Below are 20594 nucleotides of genomic sequence, written 5' to 3'. Positions count from 1 at the left end.
TGAAGGACTCGACGTAACAAACACAAGCATTGTAGATTCAGCTTGTGGAGGCATATTAATGGAGAAAAGCAGTGAAGAAGCTTTTGAACTATTTGAAACTTTAAATGAAAATTCTCAACAATTTTCATCTAGAGTAAAGCAAGGGGTAAAGCTTCCAAAAAGTGTGTATGAAGTTCACACCAGAGCAGAAAATCAACCTCAGTTGCAAGCCATGGAGAAGAAGATTGACATGATAATGAATGCAATATCATCTTCCCAACAAGCAGGCCAAGTTGAGATGTGTGCCATTTGTTCTCAACCTAACCACACCATGGAAACATGTCCTATGTCTTCCAACTCTGAACAAGAACATACCAATTATGTGGGGCAAGGTGGTTTCCAACCCAACAACAATCCATTTTCAAATACATACAATCCAGGATGGAGAAATCACCCAAATTTCAGTTGGGGAGGACAAGGCCAGAGTAAGCAATACAATCGGAAGATGACGCAACAAGTCCCTGCCTAACCAAAGAAGTTTTCTTTGGAGGAGCAAATGGCTTTTCTAGCTTTCAACACCAACAATTTTATTTAGAAAACGACGGAGCAAAATAGCAGGTACGACCAACAATTTAGCAACATACATGGATCTATTCAGAAACTTGAAGTTCAAGTTGGTCAAATTGCTGAGCGATTAAGTGAAAGAGAGCTGGGCAGATTGCTGAGTCAACCATAAGTCAATCCAAAAGGCAAGGAACAAATCAACGCCATTACCACCAGACGCGGAACAATTGTGGGATTTTTAGAGAATGATGGTGAAGAGGCCAAGAAGAAAACAAAAACTGATGAACAAAAGCCTGATGATGCAACTCAACCCAAGCCAGCTGACTTATCAAAGCATAAAATGAATGAATCTCATGTGCCCTTCCCTAGCCGGTTGGTGAATGAGAAGAAGATTGACCAGATGCGGTGAATAATGGATATATTCAGAAATGTGGAGATCAACATTCCTCTCCTTGACGCAGTTCAACAAATTCCTTCCTATGCAAAATTTCTCAAAGACATCTGCACCAGAAAGAAGAAACTGGCACCATACGAGAAGGTTATGCTGTCTGAACAATGCAGTGCCGTTCTAAACAAGAAGCTACCACCAAAGCTGAAGGATCCAGGGAGTTTCACTATCCCTTGTGCTGTTGGGCAAGTTTCTTTCGAAAAAGCTTTTCTAGACCTGGGTGCTAGCATCAACCTGATGCCATATTCAGTTTTTGTGCAACTTGGTCTCGAAAAGGAATTACAACCAACTTCAATCACTTTGCAATTGGCGGATCGGTCAATAAAATTTCCACAAGGTATCATAGAAGATGTTCTTGTCAAAGTTGACACATTTCTCCTTCCAGCAGATTTTATTATCCTTGATATGGAGGAAGACAGAAACATACCAATCATTTTGGGGAGGCCTTTCTTGGCCACTGCGGGAACTATTGTGGATGTAAAAAAGGGTTGTTTGTCCATGACTGTGCAAGGACAAACGGTGGAATTTAATATGTTCGAAGCTACTCAACATCCTTCAGATATAGGGGAGTGTTTTAGCATTGAAGTTTTTGATGGCTCAATTTATGAATCATTTTTGGAGCATCAATCTACTGACCATTTGGCAACTTGCCTTGCGTTTCCCGAACTGCAAGTTGAAGAAGATGGTGAAGTTGCAAAATTTTGTGTATATTTGCAAGCACACCAACCAGTGAATCATAGGTGGATCCGTACATTTGAAGCTCTCGGTCCTCCACTTCCGAAAGTGGTTCCTTCAATTGCAAATCCACCAAAGTTAGATTTGAAGCAACTTCCGGAGCATTTGAAGTATGTTTATCTTGGTGCTTGATAGTTATGATAATACCTATTGTTTTTGGTAGAAATATCCCCCTCTTAAGCTTTCTTTTGATAAATAATGAGTGTATTTATGTGTTGATTTGTATTTTGATAGGTTGATTGCGGTTTGGATGAAAAGCGACGGAAAAAGGGCTGAATTGAAGAAAATGTCCACCGACCTTCGTGTGTTCAAATAGTCATAACTTTCTGTCACGTTATTGGAATTGAGCGCAACAAAAGGCATTGGAAACTAGACATCTCAAGCTTTCCGTAGAATCTAAAATCATGCAAATCGGAGGTCATATGGAGAAGTTATGGTCATTTGAATCATGTGCCTAGGGGTAACGCGCCTAGGCGTGGCGCGCCTAGGCGCACAAATTGTGCACGCCCAGGATCACTCCTGCACGCCCAGTCCAGAGAGTTGGACTTGAATTTTAAGTTGTGCACGCCTAGGCGTGAAAACAACGCGCCTAGGCGTGAAAAGCAATTTTCTGAGGTGTTTTAAGTCGCGATTTGTCCGAGCTACGGGGGATTTTGAGACCTAGAACAGATTTCTGGAGAGCGAAAACAGAGGGGGAAGGTGATTCTTGGAGCTAGGAGGAGAGATTCTTCAACTCCACTTGGATCTACTCAACTCATTGGGTTTATTCATGCCTTTCTCATCTATTCTCTTGTGTTTTCCTCTCATTATGTGTAACTAAATCTCTTGTGCCAAGGCTAGGATGAAGCCTTGGGTTTGATGACTTTGTTTATGACTTGATTTACATACATATGAGTTGATTTGGGTATAAATATTGTGTTTCGATGTTTGATTGCAATTTATTCATGCTTGTGGTGTTTGGCCAACACTTTAGGTTTTTGGATGAAATTGTTTGGAGAATTTGCTTAGACAATAATATGTCAAGTAGATTATGCTTCTTGAAACACTTGATTATGAATGTGTCTCCCTTTAATTAGGTGACAATTTGTATGAATCCTAATCTCCATAGAACTCCATGAATTCCTATGCATGTTTAGACCAATAAGATGGCTAGAATGTATTTAGGAATATCCGACCTAGACCAATAAGATGGCTAGTAATCGATTTTAGGGAGATTTGGCTTAGGTGCGCTAAAACCGACTTAGGTACGGATTCGTTATGCCCGAATTAGCAAATATGTGTGTAAATTTATGTCATTCCAAGTCATTTCCCAAGGGGGATTCCGAAGCCTTGGTGTTCATCTCATATTTGTTAAATCATCTCATTTGCATTAGTTGCATCCTAATTCTAAGAAAATACCAAAAACACTTTGCTCTTTGCTTGTTTTAGTTGAATTACCAAACCAAACAATCTTGAGTTGAATTTTACTTTTGTTTGCATTGTCCATATATACATACAAATATACATTTGGATTAAACATAACACCGTCCCTGTGGATTCGACCCTTGCTTATCATTGTGCTGTAGTCGCCGACTAGTACACTTGCTAGTAAGGTTAATTTAGACCCAACAGTGCTGAAGAAGCGTTACCTGTCATTGTAGCCGCTAATCTTACCAATTCGGAGGAAGAAAGTCTCTTGCTGGTGCTATGGCAATACAAAAGTGTTATTGGCTGGTCCATTGTTGACATCAAAGGCATCAGCCCTACTATGTGCATGCACCGAATTTTACTGGGAGATGATTCAAAATCCTCACGTGAAGCACAAAGACGCCTCAATCCAGCGATGAAGGAGGTAGTTCGATCTGAAATATTGAAGTTGTTGGATGTAGGAGTCATCTATCCTATTTCCGACAGTCAATGGGTCAGTCCTGTTCAAGTGGTTCCCAAGAAATCGGGAATCACGGTGATTACTAATGACAACAATGAGCTCATTCCAACAAGAAAACAGACAGGGTGGCGTGTTTGTATTGATTATAGGAAGCTGAATTCTGCCACAAGAAAGGATCACTTCCCTTTACCATTTCTTGATCAGGTGCTGGAAATACTGGCAGATCATTCCCATTATTGCTTTCTTGATGGCTACTCTAGCTATAATCAAATTGTGATCGCACCGGAGGATCAAGAGAAAACAACTTTTACATGTCCTTTTGGGACATTTGCGTACAGAAGAATGCCATTTGGGCTTTGCAATGCACCAGCTACTTTTCAACGGTGCATGACAAGTATATTTTCTGACATGGTGGGCCACATTATTGAAGTATTTATGGATGATTTCTCCGTGTTCGGATCATCTTTTGATACTTGCTTGTGCAATCTTGCCTTGGTTCTGGAGAGATGCCAGAAGACTAATTTGGTACTTAATTGGGAGAAATGCCATTTTATGGTTCACGAAGGTATTGTTCTCGGTCATCTTATTTCCGAGAAGGGGATTGCCGTTGACAAAGCAAAAATTGAAGTTATTTCTAGATTGCCACCTCCGACTTCTGTAAGAGGTGTGCGATCTTTTCTCGGACATGCGGGGTTCTATCGTCGTTTCATCAAAGATTTCTCGAAGATTTCCAGGCCATTGTGCAATTTGCTATCCAAGGATGCCACTTTCCACTTTGATGATGAGTGTTTGCAAGCATTCCGCAAATTGAAGCAATTACTTACATCTACACCTATCATGATGGCACCAGATTGGACTTCACCATTCGAGCTCATGTGTGATGCCAGTGACTATGCAATTGGAACGGTATTGGGGCAAAGAGTCAACAAGCTACCACATGTCATTTATTATGCAAGTCGTACTCTCAATGATGCCCAACTCAATTACTCAACAACAGAAAAAGAATTGTTGGCGGTAGTTTTTGCATTGGAGAAATTCCGATCGTACTTGATTGGATCCAAGGTGATTGTTTATAGTGATCATGCGGCTCTCAAATATTTGCTGTCTAAGAAAGATTCAAAGCCGAGGTTGATTCGCTGGGTGTTATTACTCCAAGAATTTGATTTGGAGATAAGAGACAAAAAAGGAGCAGAAAATGTTGTAGCAGATCATCTTTCTCTTATTGTCCAAGCAAATGATGGTGAGAAGACGGAGCTTCCATTGAATGAAACTTTTCCGGATGAACAACTTTTCTCCGTACAAATTAAGATACCTTGGTATGCTGATATTGCCAATTACCTTGCAAAAGGTGTTATTCCCAAAAACTGGACTCACCAACAACGGAAGAAATTTTTCTCCACAGCCAAGCATTATTTCTGGGATGAGCCTTACTTATACAAGCATTGTGCTGATCAAATCATTCGGAGGTGTGTGCCACAGAAAGAACAACGGAGTATTTTACAATTCTGTCATACATTCGCCTGTGGTGGTCATTTTGGTACCCAGAGAACTTCTGCAAAGATTTTACAATCAGGGTTCTATTGGCCAACTCTTCACAAGGATGCCCACATTTTCTGTTCCACCTGTGGAAATTGTCAGAAACTTGGCAACATTTCTCGCAGGAATGAAATGCCACTCAACAATATTTTGGTGGTTGAAATCTTTGATGTTTGGGGAATAGATTTCATGGGGCCATTTCCCAAGTCTCATGGGAATGAATATATACTAGTGGCAGTAGACTACGTGTCCAAGTGGGTTGAAGCTGTTGCAAGCCCAACCAACAAAAGTGAGGTGGTAATCCGGTTACTTCAAGGTGTAATATTTCCAAGATATGGCACTCCACGTGCTATAATCAGTGATGAAGGGAAGCATTTTCTGAACAGGAGTGTGTCTACACTTCTTGCCAAGTACAATATCACGCATAAGATTGCCACTGCTTATCATCCTCAAACCAGTGGACAAGCAGAGATTTCTAACCGAGAAATTAAACGAATTTTGGAGAAGACTGTGAATATCAAAAGAACTGATTGGAGTATAAAATTGAATGATGCTCTTTGGGCATATCGCACTGCATATAAAACTCCAATTGGCATGTCTCCGTATCGTTTGATTTTCGGCAAGGCTTGTCATCTTCCTGTAGAGCTCGAGCATAAGGCATTATGGGCAATAAAAAGGTTGAATTTTGATTACGATGCAGCTGGTGAGAAGAGGAAACTACAGCTCAATGAACTTGCCGAGCTACGTGACGAGGCATACGAAAATGCGAGGATTTATAAGGAAAAGACAAAAAGATATCATGATCAGTGCATCACAATGAAAGAATTTTTTCCTGGTCAAAAGGTACTTTTGTTTAACTCTCGTCTAAAACTTTTTCCAGGGAAGTTACGTTTAAGATGGTATGGCCCATTTCAAGTTGTTCGAGCATATCCCCATGGAGCTGTTGACACTAACAACTTGGAGACGGGAAATGAATTCAAGGTTAACGGTCATCGCCTCAAACCTTATTTGGAAGTTAATTATGACACAACAGTGTCCAACATTACTCTCCAAGACCCAGGTAATTGAGTGTTGGGAACACTTCGTCTTGCCCAGACGATAAATACAGCGCTTATGGGAGGCAACCCATATTTCTGTCTTATTTTTGTTTTTTTTTAATATTATTATTATTTATTTGAAAAAAAAAAGTATTTTGGTCTTCATCGAGCGTTGAACTGAACAGCGGAGCGTGATGGTAAATAGACTGGTGATGTGACAGGCACCCCAAATTTCTTCCATACTTGTAGTGCGTTTTTCTTTATTATTCTCGATTCATCGAAATCTCAAATCCATTTTTTTGGAGTGTGTTTTTTTTCTCTCTCTAACAAAGATCAGAAAATATGCCGAGACGCCCACACACCATCTTATCAAAATCCCAGTCCAGGTTTGCATTATTCAACGAAGCTGAAATCATTCCTGAGTGTAGAATTGATGAAAAGATACAGCGAGACGTCATCAACAGATGGGTGATGCACTACCTGAGGGAGCATTCCTTGTTGTTTCTCGTAGATCCAGATCCAGAAGATAATTTACTAGTGTATCCTCAAATCATTCGTTCTTTCTATCACACTCTCATCGAGCTACCACGAAGTGAGCGGACTGGGAATCAACCTGTTTACCAGGTTGTTATAGCTGGTGTGACTGTTCAATTCACAACAACAGATCTGTGTTGCTGCTTAGGGTATCCACCAAAATATGATAAGACCATTGGATTTCGACAACCGGTCTTTGCATCAAAGCAGGAAATGATTGATGATATGTGTAGCGGAAAGAGGAATAAGCACACCAATGCTACACGCCGAGCCTACTTGCCACCAAAGGTGTGGTTGTTGGATGATGCTATCAGGGAAATCTGTGTCCTATTGGCCATGAGCAAGAACGACGGGGAAAATTCTTGTCAGTTTTATACTCTATGTATAAAGGGTATTGGTTTGACATTGGGAAGATCTATCTGGCCATAATTTTCACAGCCAAATCTTTCGTCGAGAAGAAGCCAACAAAGGCAAGAAAGTTATTTTTCCCACGGCTTATCACAAGGTTGCTTTCGTACAAAAGCATTCGACCTCCTTTGCCTCAGGCATCTTCGGGATATCAGGTCACCATGCTGGAAAAAAAGACATGGCGTCAAAGCATTAACCATTTGAAAACATCTTCTTCTAGAAAGAAGCAGGCCCAGGAAGAACCCTTAACATCACCACCTGAAGAGTCCTCCTCAGCAGTTGCAGTGTCTCAACAACCAGATCGCGTGAGTGTAGCGATAGCCCGGCTCGAGATGGGGCTACAAACATTAGAGGCTGGACAATAGAGGCTGGAGCACATGTTGACCGTGCTCATGGATATGATACGACATTGAAAACATAGCAATCCAATGGTCCAAATTTTTTGCATCAGGTTGTATTTCTCTGAACCACAGTTTAACATATTTAATTTTCATATTTAGTTTTTTTTTGTCTTTTCCCATTGAGGACAATGCAAAATTTTAAGTGGGGGAGGAAATGATTGGTTAGTTTAAAAAAAAAAGAAAAGAAAAGAAAAAAAAAATGTAGCTAGAGGAGGCAAGTGCTGTGCTACCTTAGGTGCAAGCTTCAAACACTTGTAGTTGATCTCTTGGAGGGATGCCAACTCAACCAGCTAGGTAATTAGTAGTTTGTCCAGGAAACAACCACCGATAAGGTATTTGGGAGTCCTAAGCATGGACTGGACGAAATGTCCATAATTGTAAAGCCCCAAAGTGGAGATACAAAGGACTGTTGACCTTGGCTTGGGTTCCATTGAGCCGACCAGAAACTCTTAGAGAATGACAACCTATTGTAAGGCCTTGTTAGCCTTTTACCCTTTGCTACGGGGTACATCTCTTTAGTTAGGTTGATAGTAACCTAGCATCCAGTCTCAAGGATCCTGGTGTTGAGACAAATTCCGTTTGTTTGCGGTGCTTTGGGAATATTGAGTCTTAGAACCGTTTGTTGTTAAATGTTTATTCCGTTTAGTTATTTGAAATATATATATATTGTTTGTGATTTGGAAGTTATGATTTTACCGTATTTCTGAATTGGTCTAAATATCTCTAAAGTATGGATAATAATTTGAGTTGAAAACCCATAATCACTTGTGGATTATTCTTACTTTAGTTTTGTCTCACCTATTCTATTTAATAATTGGATCAATTGCACAGAATTACGTATTTGTGGGGTATGATATTTGAGATTAATTATGAATATTGTGATTTTCTAGAGTTGATTTGGAATTCTTTGAATATTTATATCTTGGGATATATATATATAAAAAAATAAATAAAAAAAAGTAATTATAAATAACAGGCGTGTCTATGAGTTTCTCTGCTGAGTAACCGGACCTCTTACCTCAGTAAGCAGTGAGTGTTCGCGTAAAAAGGTAGAAAAATCAAGACATCAACCTATGTGACAAGCGAAGTTTTGTAGCCTTTTTGACTTGAGTTATTAAACCCGTTGGGGTGTCTTTACACCTAATGCCCTGAGCCAACTGGATTGGGAGTCATTGGTTGAACGCTTGTTACAAGGGTCAATTAGAAAGCTTAATAAAACTGAGCATTGCACAAGTCACATAAAAAATATATATATTATTGAAAAAAAAAATCCCTTGATATTAACTGTTCATTGAGTCTGATGATTCTTGTGATATTGCAGTGTTTGTGTTAAGTTTAAATTAAAGCCACATATTTATGTTAAATTCGCTACGCACTACACCTCACGCTAAGAAAGAATGGGTGGTATGAAATTTAGTCAGAATTATTTGTTCTAGTGATAATGGTTGATGGATTCTTGAATATATTCATATTATCGAGATAATTGGATTATTTACAGTTTTTGCATGAATTTTCCGAACGCTTGAATTACTAGGGATTAGCAATAAGCTGGTTGGGGGTTGTGATAAATGTATAAAAGTCTATATATAAACAGTGTTATAGGTAGATATATACATATATAAGTCTATATATATAGTTGTATATATATATGTGTGTGTGTGTGGTACGAAAGTCAGAGTAATAGTTATATATATAGATATATATATATATATGTATGTGTGTATATATATATGCAAAAGTCCAACATAATAGTTATATGTATAGATATATATGTATATGTATATAAGTGTCTGACATTAATAAATGATCTTTGTATTGATATTTCATGTATGCAGCCCAACTTTCCTCTAAAGTCTTCAAAATACGGCATTCGTGAAGCTTATCAGTAACTTTTCACTTTTATAAAAGGACCAGACACTGAGACAAAAAGAGAAGAGTCTCTCTGGAGAAAGCAAAGAGCAAGAGAAGAAAAAAATATCAGAGAGTGCTAGAATCATAGAGAGAGTTCTGGAGTTTCATTTTCTCTTTTACAGCAATTCTATCACATATTCTTTCTAGAATTCTGTGAGATAAATTACTGGTTGTGTAACCTAGTATGAGGAACTAATCCTCTTACTAGGGTGATGATGGATCCACTCTATTATGTTTAAATAAATTTGGTTTGATTAATTGTTAGTTTATTCATGCTTTGTCAAGTGTTAATTAGCTATTCTTTATTGATAATTAAATCCTGATGCTTAGCTATCATCTAGGGTTGATTACCATGATGCAACTTGAGACATATGCCCATGTCCAATTTGAGACCAGCTTCTTGCAGTTGACACCGGAGTTACTTAGACATAAATGCCTTATGCTAGGATCTCTGTGATCGCTACATAAGTTACCATAGGTCTTAATGCATTTTTTATTATCCTAGCCAATCCATATGCCCATGGATGGTTGCAGTTGAGAATAGACGTGGTAAGTCAGATGCCCATGACTATTACATAAATTAGGGGACTTGATCTTTGACATGCATGAATGAAATGAGAATTATTGGCTAAACAATTTAAATACAATAGAGTTGGTGAAATCGGATCCCTAGTGTTTGTCTAGTTGTGTTAATCTTTATTCATTTTGTTTCTACTGATAATTATGAAGAGTTGGAATTGCATATCTTTAATATTCAGTCCTTGTGGGTACGACACTCGTATTTACCACTTCTATACTACAATTGATTCGTGCACTTGCGAGTATAATTTGGGTTTGAAATCACTATATTTTTAGTAGGTCTTAAATTTCATATCAGGTGACTTGCTATTTTTATCTCCTTTGGTTTGGATGTCTTATTTTTATCTCCTTGCTTTTACATTATCATTCCTATGAAATAAAGTTCATTTTTCATGGCATTCCTTCTTCAACGGTCCCCCAAGTCTCTGTCCTGTGGCTTTTTAAGATGTTTTTGATGAATCTCATTTGAAAGTTAAACAAGTCACGTGCACAATGCTCCATACGGAGAGGCGAAGTCTGGGAAATAGAAGCTATAATGGCTTTCTGCAGAGGGACAAAATAGAACCTGTAATGGCTTTCTGCAGAGGTACAAATGCGCTAATTCAACATTCAAAATTGGACAAGCCAGGGGCTTCCTGATAGTAGATAACTTGCTTTAGTTTGTAGTTTTCCAACTGTCACAGCAACCACTGGATGTAATGCTCTGTTACTATGATATGCAGCATTCTGCACTCTGAATGGGCATAATTGTTTTGCCACCCTCTCCCACATTACACATGCATCTTTTTGCAGTGTATATTTGTACTAAGTTCTTGTACTTCACCAGTGTATCATGATTTGGTGAGTTATCCAACTTTGCTCATAGTTACTCTATAGTTTTTGTGCTGCTTGCTACTTGGAAAACAAGTGTTATTAGTAGATTTTACAAATTTAATCATGACTCTAAATGAGAATATCATTGGTCCGTTCCCAATTTACGATGGAAACACGTGGTGGATTTGCGTTGATGTTCTTATAAACTCATGTTGCCGACCCCAAACTTTTGGGATAAAGGCGACAATGATGATGATGAAGAATCATGTGTCTCATCATCATGCCAGACTGCAGGTCTTTCTCCTTGAGTTGAATGTGGGTTCTTTTGGAGGAGTTATGCTGTCCAGTTCCACCTCTTTGCTGCTTGGATGGATCTTGATTTGTTCTGACCTCACAGCCCCCATCTCTCGGATCCTCGATCTCATATTCTCATGAACTTGTAGTAGAAAATGAATCTTTTCCCTGCGAAACATCATGAAGCCTCTGACTTCGTTATCTCTGAAGAGATCTTAGACCAATGCCAGAAGACATGTATTGAAAATTATGCAACCATTGAAATTCTGAAGCTACATATGGCAGCAGAAAAGGCTTGTCAGAGTGTTAACGATGCTGAGGGAAGTCACATCCTAGATCCACTGTGGCTGCGGGAAAGCAAATCATCTCGGATCCCCGACTAATGTTCCGCTCCCTCAGTCAAAGGAATCGATAGCTGGGTGTTCCAGAAACTCTACTTCGAATACTGAATCTCTACCTGGGCAGGTTTATTTGGGACAAAAGGTCGAACTAATCTCTCAAGCTTCATTATGTTCCCCACTCAATGAAAGATAGGGTCCCCTTGGTGTGCCACCCACTTGAGACATGGTAAAGATGGGTTAGAGAAATGGGAGAGATGCCTTGTTGGGCATTTTGTGGGTGCCTACATGTCATTTAAAGTGGTGAAAATCATTTTTTAACGTATGTGGAAAGCCAAAGGGCTTGTCTCGAAGTAATGCTCATGGATGGGTTGTATTTCTTTAGATTTGAAAGTGTTGAATTTGTTGAGGAAATACTTCAAACAAATCACTCAAGTGCCGTGCCTACGCCCTTAGTGTTGCTGCGAGTGCAGTTGGCGCTTGTTTGTGTCATGCTTGATGCCAAGGTAGAACCTCCTAAATCTTTTCTGGTCGGAAGCATAAATGAGGGAGGAGCCCCTATTGAGATACAGGTTGAGTATGAATGGAAGCCTAAATGATGGCCCAAGTGCTGGACGTTCGTATATCGATGCCAAGTTGAAACCCCATAACAAAATGAAGTGCGGGTCGAAAATAGATAATGGAGGCCGAAATTTAGGGGAGTTCCACCCCTACTGCTGAGCAGCCAAAGCCTTCCAACATTGAGGACTCCACTAGTACTCCTTGATGGCACCACTCAGAGTCCTCAAATGAATAGAGAGACATTGCTAGTACATCTGGCCATTCAAGCTTTGAGAAAGATGGCACGTCTGAATCTCCTCCTTATTCTATGGTTCTTCATGACAACAATCTGTCACTATTTATTGCAGCTGCCCCAACTCAAAATACTCAAAATGACAATCTGGCTATTATCCCATATGAAATTGAAGCCAGTCAGAATGCTTCCATGGGAACTTCGGTTCCTCTCAATAATGCAATGGCTTTTGTTGATAAATTTGTCTTCAGAAAGATCAGCAGAAGCAGAAGAACCTAAGGCACCAATGCTTCAAGGCCTGGGTACTGACACCCCTTTTTCAGGAATTGGGAGAGCTCAAGGACCTCATATCGGAGGAAAACATGAAAGGTTTGTCCTTGTTGAAGATGCCATAGATATAGCTAAGGATTTGCTCAAATTTGGTAGCCAAGGCAGTAAAATTTACATGGGGCGTAGGTAAATTCAGTTTGTATCTATTGCAATTCCTAGTCTGGATGCTTTCAGTGAAGCAGAAGAATAGAAAAGCAATAGAGAGCAGATAGTACGTAACTTGAGTTCTAAGTCTTTTTCTTGATCCACTTTTTCTTACAGTACAGTACAAGATATTACATGATATTATCAGCTCTTAGAACACTGTAGAGCCTTGTCTTACAGCCACATAATAAACTAATAATAACCTTTAACTAAGTCAAAGTCTAATTAGTAACCTTGACTAAACATAGACTACAATACATGTAATACAACTATGCAGACTAAGCAAAAATAGGAAGAGCCTTACAACTCTAACACTCCTGCTTAAGGCACTTTCTAGTGACACCCAATCTTGCTCTCAGAACTTCAAATCTTGGTTTTGGTAATGGCTTGGTCATAATGTCTGCAAGTTGGTCTTCTGAATTGCAGTGCAGCAGTTTAATTTCTCCATCCTTCTTTGCTTCTTGAATTGCATGAAACCTAACACGCATGTGTTTGGTTCTCCCATGATGAACTGGGTTCTCAGCTATTGCTATGGCTGACTTGTTGTCACAAAATAACACTGTAGGTTCTGTTTGTTGCTGTCCAACATCAGCTAGCAGCTTTCTTAGCCATATAGCCTGGTTTGAGGCTGAAGAAATTGAGACATACTCAGCTTCAGCAGTGGACTGTGCCACAATATCCTGCTTCTTTGAACTCCAGGAAAACATTCCTGAGCCAAGTGAAAAAAGATAACCTGAAGTGCTTTTAGAGTCTTCATAACTCCCTGCATAATCACTATTAGCATAGCCCTCCAGTGCATATCCCTCATTCTTCTAAAACCAAACTCCAAAATCCAGTGTAGCCTTGATATACCTGAGTACCCTCTTAGCTGCTCCAAGGTGGATCTTGCTTGGTGCCTTCATAAATCATGATAACAAGCTTAAACAATACATTAAATCTGGTCTTGAAGCAGTTAAGTATAATAAACTACCAATTAAGCTTCTGTACACAGAGGCATTAGCTGGTTCTGCCTTGTCTTCCACTGACAATTTGGTTTTAACTGACAATGGACTGGCCACACCTTTACAGTTCTCCATATGAAACTTTTTTAAGACATCTAGAGCATACTTCCTTTGAGAAAGGAAGATCCCATTCTTAAACTAACCAATCTCCATGCCCAAAAAATAGGACATTTCTCCCAAATCTGACATTTCAAATTGTGCTTTCATTTGTTCTTTGAAATTCTCTACAGCAGCTTGACAATTCCCAGTAATAAAGAAATCATCTACATACAATGAAACCACCAGCTTACTCTCTTCATTCTTGGTATACAGAGTTGGCTCATTCAAGCTCCTCCAGAAACCATGATCTACAAGATAACTATCAACCCTGCTGTACCAGGCTCTTGGAGCCTGTTTCAGCCCATAAAGAGCTTTTCTTAGCCTGTACACCATCTCTTCTTGGCCAGCAATGACAAATCCTTGAGGATGTTCAACATAAATCTCCTCCTCAAGGTAGCCATTTAGGAATGTTGACTTCACATCTAAATGAAAGATCTTCCACCCTTCCCTTGCTGCTAAGGCAATCAACAATTTTATGGTATCATGCCTAGCAACAGGAGAAAAGGTTTCTCCATAATCAACTCCTGGCATCTGTGCATAACCTTTCACAACCAATCTAGCTTTAAACTTGTTTATAGACCCATCTGGATTGAGTTTGGTTCTATAAACCCACTTGACACCAATAACATTATGATTTTCTGGCTTGGTAGTCAACTTCCAAGTAGCATTCTTATTGATCATCTCTAGTTCTTCTTTCATAGCTTTCTGCCACTCCATTTGCTTGCTGGCTTCTTCAAAACAAGTTGGTTTAGCAAACACCATATTACAGCTTTCATATACTTCAGCTAAGGTTTTACTCTTTTTAACAGAGGATTCATCTGTGGTATTTAGAACCAACCTATCTCCATTTACTCCTAAACTGCCTTGAGGTATTTCAATAACCTGCTGAGGTTTTTCTGAATTCACCACCATACTTCTGTCCCAATCCCAATATGCATTCTCATCAACAACAATATCTCTACTAATCAAAATCTTCCTTGTCTGCAGATTATAAACTCTATATCCCTTGGACTGTGTAGAATAGCCTACAAACACTCCCATTGCAGCTTTCTCATCTAGCTTGCTTCTCTTCACAGCAGGAATATGTGTGTAACACACTAATCCAAAAACTTTCAGATGTTTAGCAGATGGTTTTGTTCCAAACCATGCTTCAGTTGGTGTCATACCAGCCACTGATCTAGTAGGCAGCCTATTGAGCAAATATACTGAAGTATAGACTGCTTCAGCCCAAAAAGTCTTTGGCAACTTCTTCTCCATTAGCATACACTTGGCCATTTCTACTACAGTTCTGTTCTTCCTCTCACTGACTCAATTTTGCTCAGGTGAGTATGCCACAGTTAGCTGATGTATAATCCCTGCATCTTCACAAAATTGATTAAAATTGGAGGAGGTGTACTCCTTGCCATTGTCTGATCTTAATGTCTTCAACTTCCTACCACTCTGTAATTCCACCATGGCTTTAAATTTCTTGAACACATTAAACACTTGAGACTTGCTGCTTAAGAAATAAACCCATGTCATTCTTGTAAAGTCATCTATAAACAACACAAAGTACCTGTTTTTGCTCAAGGACTCTGCGTTCATAGGACCACACAAATCAGTGTGGACTAATTCCAGCTTTTCAGATGCTCTATGAGCAGTATTGGTAGGAAATGATTTTCTGGGAAGTTTTCCAAGCTGACATGCCTCACACACTGATTCTGATTCACCAATCTCAGTCAAATCCCTTACAAACTCTTTATCTTTAGCCAACTTTAACCCTTGTAGATTAAAATGACCATATCTTTTATGCCACAACACAGTGTCATCAACCTTGGCTGTATAGGTTGAATGAACTGCTGATGCACAATTCAACAAAAAACTACTGTCTTTCATTTGTATTTTTGCCACTTGAACACCCTCAGGATTCCAGATTTTACAACACAAGTCTTCAAATTTTAAGGTATAGCCTTTTTTCATCATTTGAGGTACACTCAACAAGTTATTATGCAAATCTGGAATATATAACACATCTGAAATAAGTTTCATACCTCTTCTTGTATTAACAGCAACCACACCTTTCCCCTCAGCTTCAACAATTTTTCCATCTCCAAGCTTGACCTTGGTTCTGACAGTCTTGTCCAAGGATGCGAACACCCTATATCTTTTGTCATATGACTAGTACAACCACTATCAATGAGCCACACCTGAGAATCACACTATTGGGTTGAATGCTGAGCCATGAAAAGACTATCTACATCTTGCTTATCGTCTGTACAATTAGCTTGCTGAGTGGTCTGTCTTCCAGAATTTTGCTGCTTCTTGAAGCAATTTTTCTCTATATGGCCAGGTTTGTTGCAATACCAGCACTGCATAGTGGACTTGCCTTTAACTTTGTTCTTGAGCTTGCAACTTACTGCACAACTCAGAAATAGTGAGTTTAGTGAGGTCACAGGACTCTTCTATGGCAGAGACCTTGGCTTCAAATTTTTCTGGTAGGCTTACCAGCATCTTCTCAACAACTCTTTGATCTGACAATTGTTCTCCATACAATCTCATCTTGTTCACAATACCCATCAACTTATCTGAATACTCTTTCACTGTTTCTCCATCCTTCATTCTTTGTGACTCAAATTCCCTCTTCAAAGTTAACAACTTTACTGATCCAACTCTGTCACTGCCTTGGAACTCATCTCTGAGTTTATCCCAGGCTTCTTTGGCTGTTTTCAAGCCAACTATTCGAGAGAAAATCTCTTCTGATACTGCTGCATGTAAAAAAGAGAGAGCTTTAAAATTCTTGGTATTATTCTCCTTCTGCTCCTTGATCTGCTGTACAGTAGAAGTTTCTGAAATTTCTATGGGTGTATACCCATTCTCAACTGTAGACCACAAGTCATGAGCCTGCAGTAGAGCCTCCATCTTTACTAACCAAAAATCAAACCCCTCACCAGAAAATATTGGATGTGGAGGTAAGCCTAATGATCCTATAGCCATCCTTCTCTTCTTCACAGGTCCTCTAAGGTCTGAAAGCTCCGATACCACTATTGCAATTCCTAGTCTGGATGCTTTCAGTGAAGCAGAAGAATAGAAAAGCAATAGAGAGCAGAAAGTACGTAACTTGAGTTCTAAGTCTTTTTCTTGATCTACTCTTTTCTTACAGTACAGTACAAGATATTACATGATATTATCAGCTCTTAGAACACTCTAGAGCCTTGTCTCACAGCCACATAATAAACTAATAATAACCTTTAACTAAGTCAAAGTCTAACTAGTAACCTTGACTAAACATAGACTACAATACATGTAATACAACTATGCAGACTAAGCAAAAATAGGAAGAGCCTTACAACTCTAACAGTATCAGTGGATGCTAATGCGATTAAGTCTGCATTGATTACTTGTTGGAGTTCACACAAGCAGGTTGATTATCAATGTTGGGTATAATTTTTGTGAAGATAAGCAACATGTGTTCCTTTTCTCTTAAAAAAGGGTCACATTTACGTGCTATCTACTTCCTGTGATGGACCGATGGTGATTGGGATAACAGAGAAATGAGGACTGATTTGAGTGTAGCGAAAATTATTGAATTACTCTAGTTTCGGTCTGATTTTTGTATGAGTTAAACTTTCAAGCATATAAAATAACACTTCAAGTGTTAGTGAGGATTGATGCAATGCCTTCTAGTTGTTGTAGTCCTTCTTATTCATACGAATACATATGCTGCAATGCCTTGTATATGTGTATGCTGCAATATGACCTCATGGATCAATGTCTTAAGTATTATTGTTTTCGCTCTTTCTTTTTGAATGACGTTGCATTTTGATGCTTGCTTAATAGCCAAACTCTTATTTCGTGTTTTTGAAGGTACTGCAGAGATAACAGATCATTTGTGAATTTCAGGAACTTGCGGGTCTTTTTGAACGAGCTTTAGGTGGAATTTCCTATGACAAACTGGATATAGCTTGTGAACTTAAGGAGAAGGTAATCAAGTACTGCTGCATCAAATACTGGACGTGACTGTGAATTAGATTGATTGTATAAACTGTGTAATGGGAGTTTGTCGACAAACAGCTTGATGCACCTCAATTAGAGCCATACGAGGATTTTTCGTTTATTTATAATCACACGAGTGATGCTAATATTCTGCAAACATTATGCAAAAAGCTAGAATTGAGGGATGCTGAAGACCTTAAACAAGAGTCGTTAGCTTTGGAGAAGATGTGTATTAATACTACTGGAGATTTGCGGGAAGGTATGTAAGAAAGGTATATGATGCTCAAGAAGTATGAAGAATTATTGCAAGCAGAAGGTGTCGTCTTAATAATTTAACATTAATATTGATAATTTTGTCTCAACTTAAACCTCCCTTCGTATTGCAGACTTATGTGCGATATTGCATCAAGCAGTGGCTTGAAACATGACATAAAACATGTCCGAATTAACGGCAGATTGTTGGTGTGGATTTGAAAACAAAAATGTGTTCACATACTTCTATGTGTTGTGGTGTTTCAAAATGTTTGTGGTGTCATTCTGGTAAACGTTCACGAGATTACAACACGTCCACTAGGGACACCTGTGCTAAATGCAACCGTGATTCCTAAATCAGTGAGTTAGTTTTGTTAGTGTGTTTTTGTTTTCTTTTGCTCGAGAACTAGCAAAAACTTAAGTTTGGGGGTGTTTGATAGCATGAAATATCTATATAAGTTATGCACTTTTAAGTTAGGTTTTTGTTGAGTTTTTTTTATGGAACTTGGTATATTTCATGCCTGTATGTTGTCTTTTGCAGTGCATTGAGCTTTATAGTTGATTTTGGAGAAAATCATTGATATTTGGGCATTTTTGGATCAAGAAATTAAAGGAAGAAACCAGCAATGCAGATTTCGGCCGCTCAAGCCAATGCTTGAGCTGGAGTATGTAGACCATTTGAGCGGATGCTCAAGCTAAAACATTAATGGAATTGAACTCCGTTCAATCTGGTGTTCGAGCGGTGACGTGGCTGACCCATGTTTTTATCCTATTTCCCATCTAATATAAAAAGGGCATTTGGGATAAAAATCAAATTATCTTTGAACGGCAACTGCTTTTTGAGAGAGACCGAAGAGTTTGCAACAGATAAAATATTGTAGGGAGAAGAAGCAAAGATTGGATTGAAGCTTACCTTCAACTAGTTTTCTTTCTTTCTCCTTTGATTTATTTTTCCTTGGTAGTTTCTTATGAGATCTTTGAATATGATAGATTGTATCAAGTTTAGCATGAACTAAACCATTTTGCTAAGGCTACGATGTAGCCGAACCATGATGATTCGGATTATTGATTTATATTATTGAATTGATTATCAATCTTGTTGAGTATATATCATTGTGCTTAATGCTTTTGAATGTTTGATCACCATTCGATTGATTGGTTGTGCATGTTGAATAGAGAGAGGATGCATGTTACGTGCTCTTGTGATATATGCCATGATTGAACGAAAGACACCGATGTGTCAACGTGATTTGTACGGTGTTCTATGAAATACCATAGAACTTAATGTGCTTGCATGTTTTTAAATTCACATAGAGATATCATGGGTTATCGTGTGTGGGTAATTTCAATTCTACACGAGAGAGAGTGTTGGATAGGTTAGGGTATTTCACCGTCAATAAGGATTGATAATGATTTGATAGTGTAGTCTTGATATTTGACTTGGATTGGTTAGGTGAATCATATGTCTTAGTGTTTCATAATCTGATTAAATCCTTTCTGTCGTGTTCTTGTTAGTATAGTTTAGTTTAGTTTAAGTCCACAAACAATCACTTTCGACTTCTCCAAATAATTTAGGATTCGGACAATTTTAGTACTTAATAGGTGAATAGTCCTCGTGGGATCGACATCTTTTTTTTCACTATATTACTTGAGTGATTCGTACACTTGCGAATTTGCGTAACAAGTTTTTGGCGCCGTTGCGGGAGAATGTTTAGTTCTATTGATATTGATACCAACTAATTCTAAATTAATTTGGATTCTTTTATTTTTAGTTTTACTCTCTTTCTCGATATTGAGATTTACCATTCATTCTTCTTTTTCATCGAGTGTTTCTCGCACTTTGCATGAGACGCTCAAAAGTGTGGGATTGCCTTTTGATCCAGAAATTGAATGGACTTGTCGACGTTTGAACAAAGAGAGAAGAAAAACTTTAGAAAGAAAGAAAAACCCATGTACGATCTTAGTGAGGGGATGAATAATCAAGCGATCATTGGAGGTCAAATTGGTGATGGTGCTGAGAATAGAGCCCAAGCTGGGGGTGTTTCACAAGAAAGGGCTATAAGAGATTATGCTGTGCCTTTTGTCACAGGTGCAACTGCAAGCATCAGGCGGCCAAATATTCAATCGAACAACTTCGAAATCAAGCCGACCATTATACAAATGATGCAAACATCAGTGTCATTCGATGGACTACCTAGTGATGATCCAAATGCTCATATTACTAACTTTCTTGAGATATGCAATACTTTCAAGGACAATGGAGTTTCAGATGATGCGATTATACTAAGGTTGTTTCCGTTCTCACTCAGAGACAAAGCAAAAGCGTGGCTGAATTCTCTTCGGCATGATCTATCACAACATGGGATGAGCTTGCCCAAAAATTCTTGGCAAGATTTTTCCCACCAGCAAAGACTGTTAGGATGCGAACCGATATCACAAGTTTTGTGCAGTTTGAGATGGAGTCTTTGTATGAATCTTGGGAGAGGTAAAGGATCTACGACGGAAGTGTCCACATCATGGTCTCCCCCATTGGTTAGTGGTGCAAACATTCTACCTAGG

At 38.8% G+C, this 20594-nt stretch overlaps 1 protein-coding gene across 5 annotated transcripts in view; it reads left to right on the top strand.

The window, feature by feature from the left end:
- The window catches only part of LOC119998658 (E3 ubiquitin-protein ligase PRT6-like), a 36000-nt gene extending 16871 nt beyond the window's left edge, over nt 1-19129 (top strand). For 2 of the 5 annotated variants that reach the window (XM_038845999.1, XM_038846000.1), the window contains one exon: nt 10298-10852. The gene's annotated coding sequence lies outside the window, so the exon portion shown is untranslated. Of the gene's footprint in view, nt 1-9344; nt 9699-10297; nt 10853-17654 lie in introns of those variants that run through there. The other 3 variants (XM_038845998.1, XM_038845994.1, XM_038845997.1) reach the window with 3 other exon arrangements.
- Nucleotides 19130-20594: the final 1465 nt, after the last annotated feature.

The sequence above is a fragment of the Tripterygium wilfordii genome, chromosome 5 (genome assembly GCF_013401445.1).
Source record: "Tripterygium wilfordii isolate XIE 37 chromosome 5, ASM1340144v1, whole genome shotgun sequence".
Classification (NCBI taxonomy): domain Eukaryota; kingdom Viridiplantae; phylum Streptophyta; class Magnoliopsida; order Celastrales; family Celastraceae; genus Tripterygium; species Tripterygium wilfordii.
This window is presented reverse-complemented; position numbering and strand designations above follow the sequence as displayed.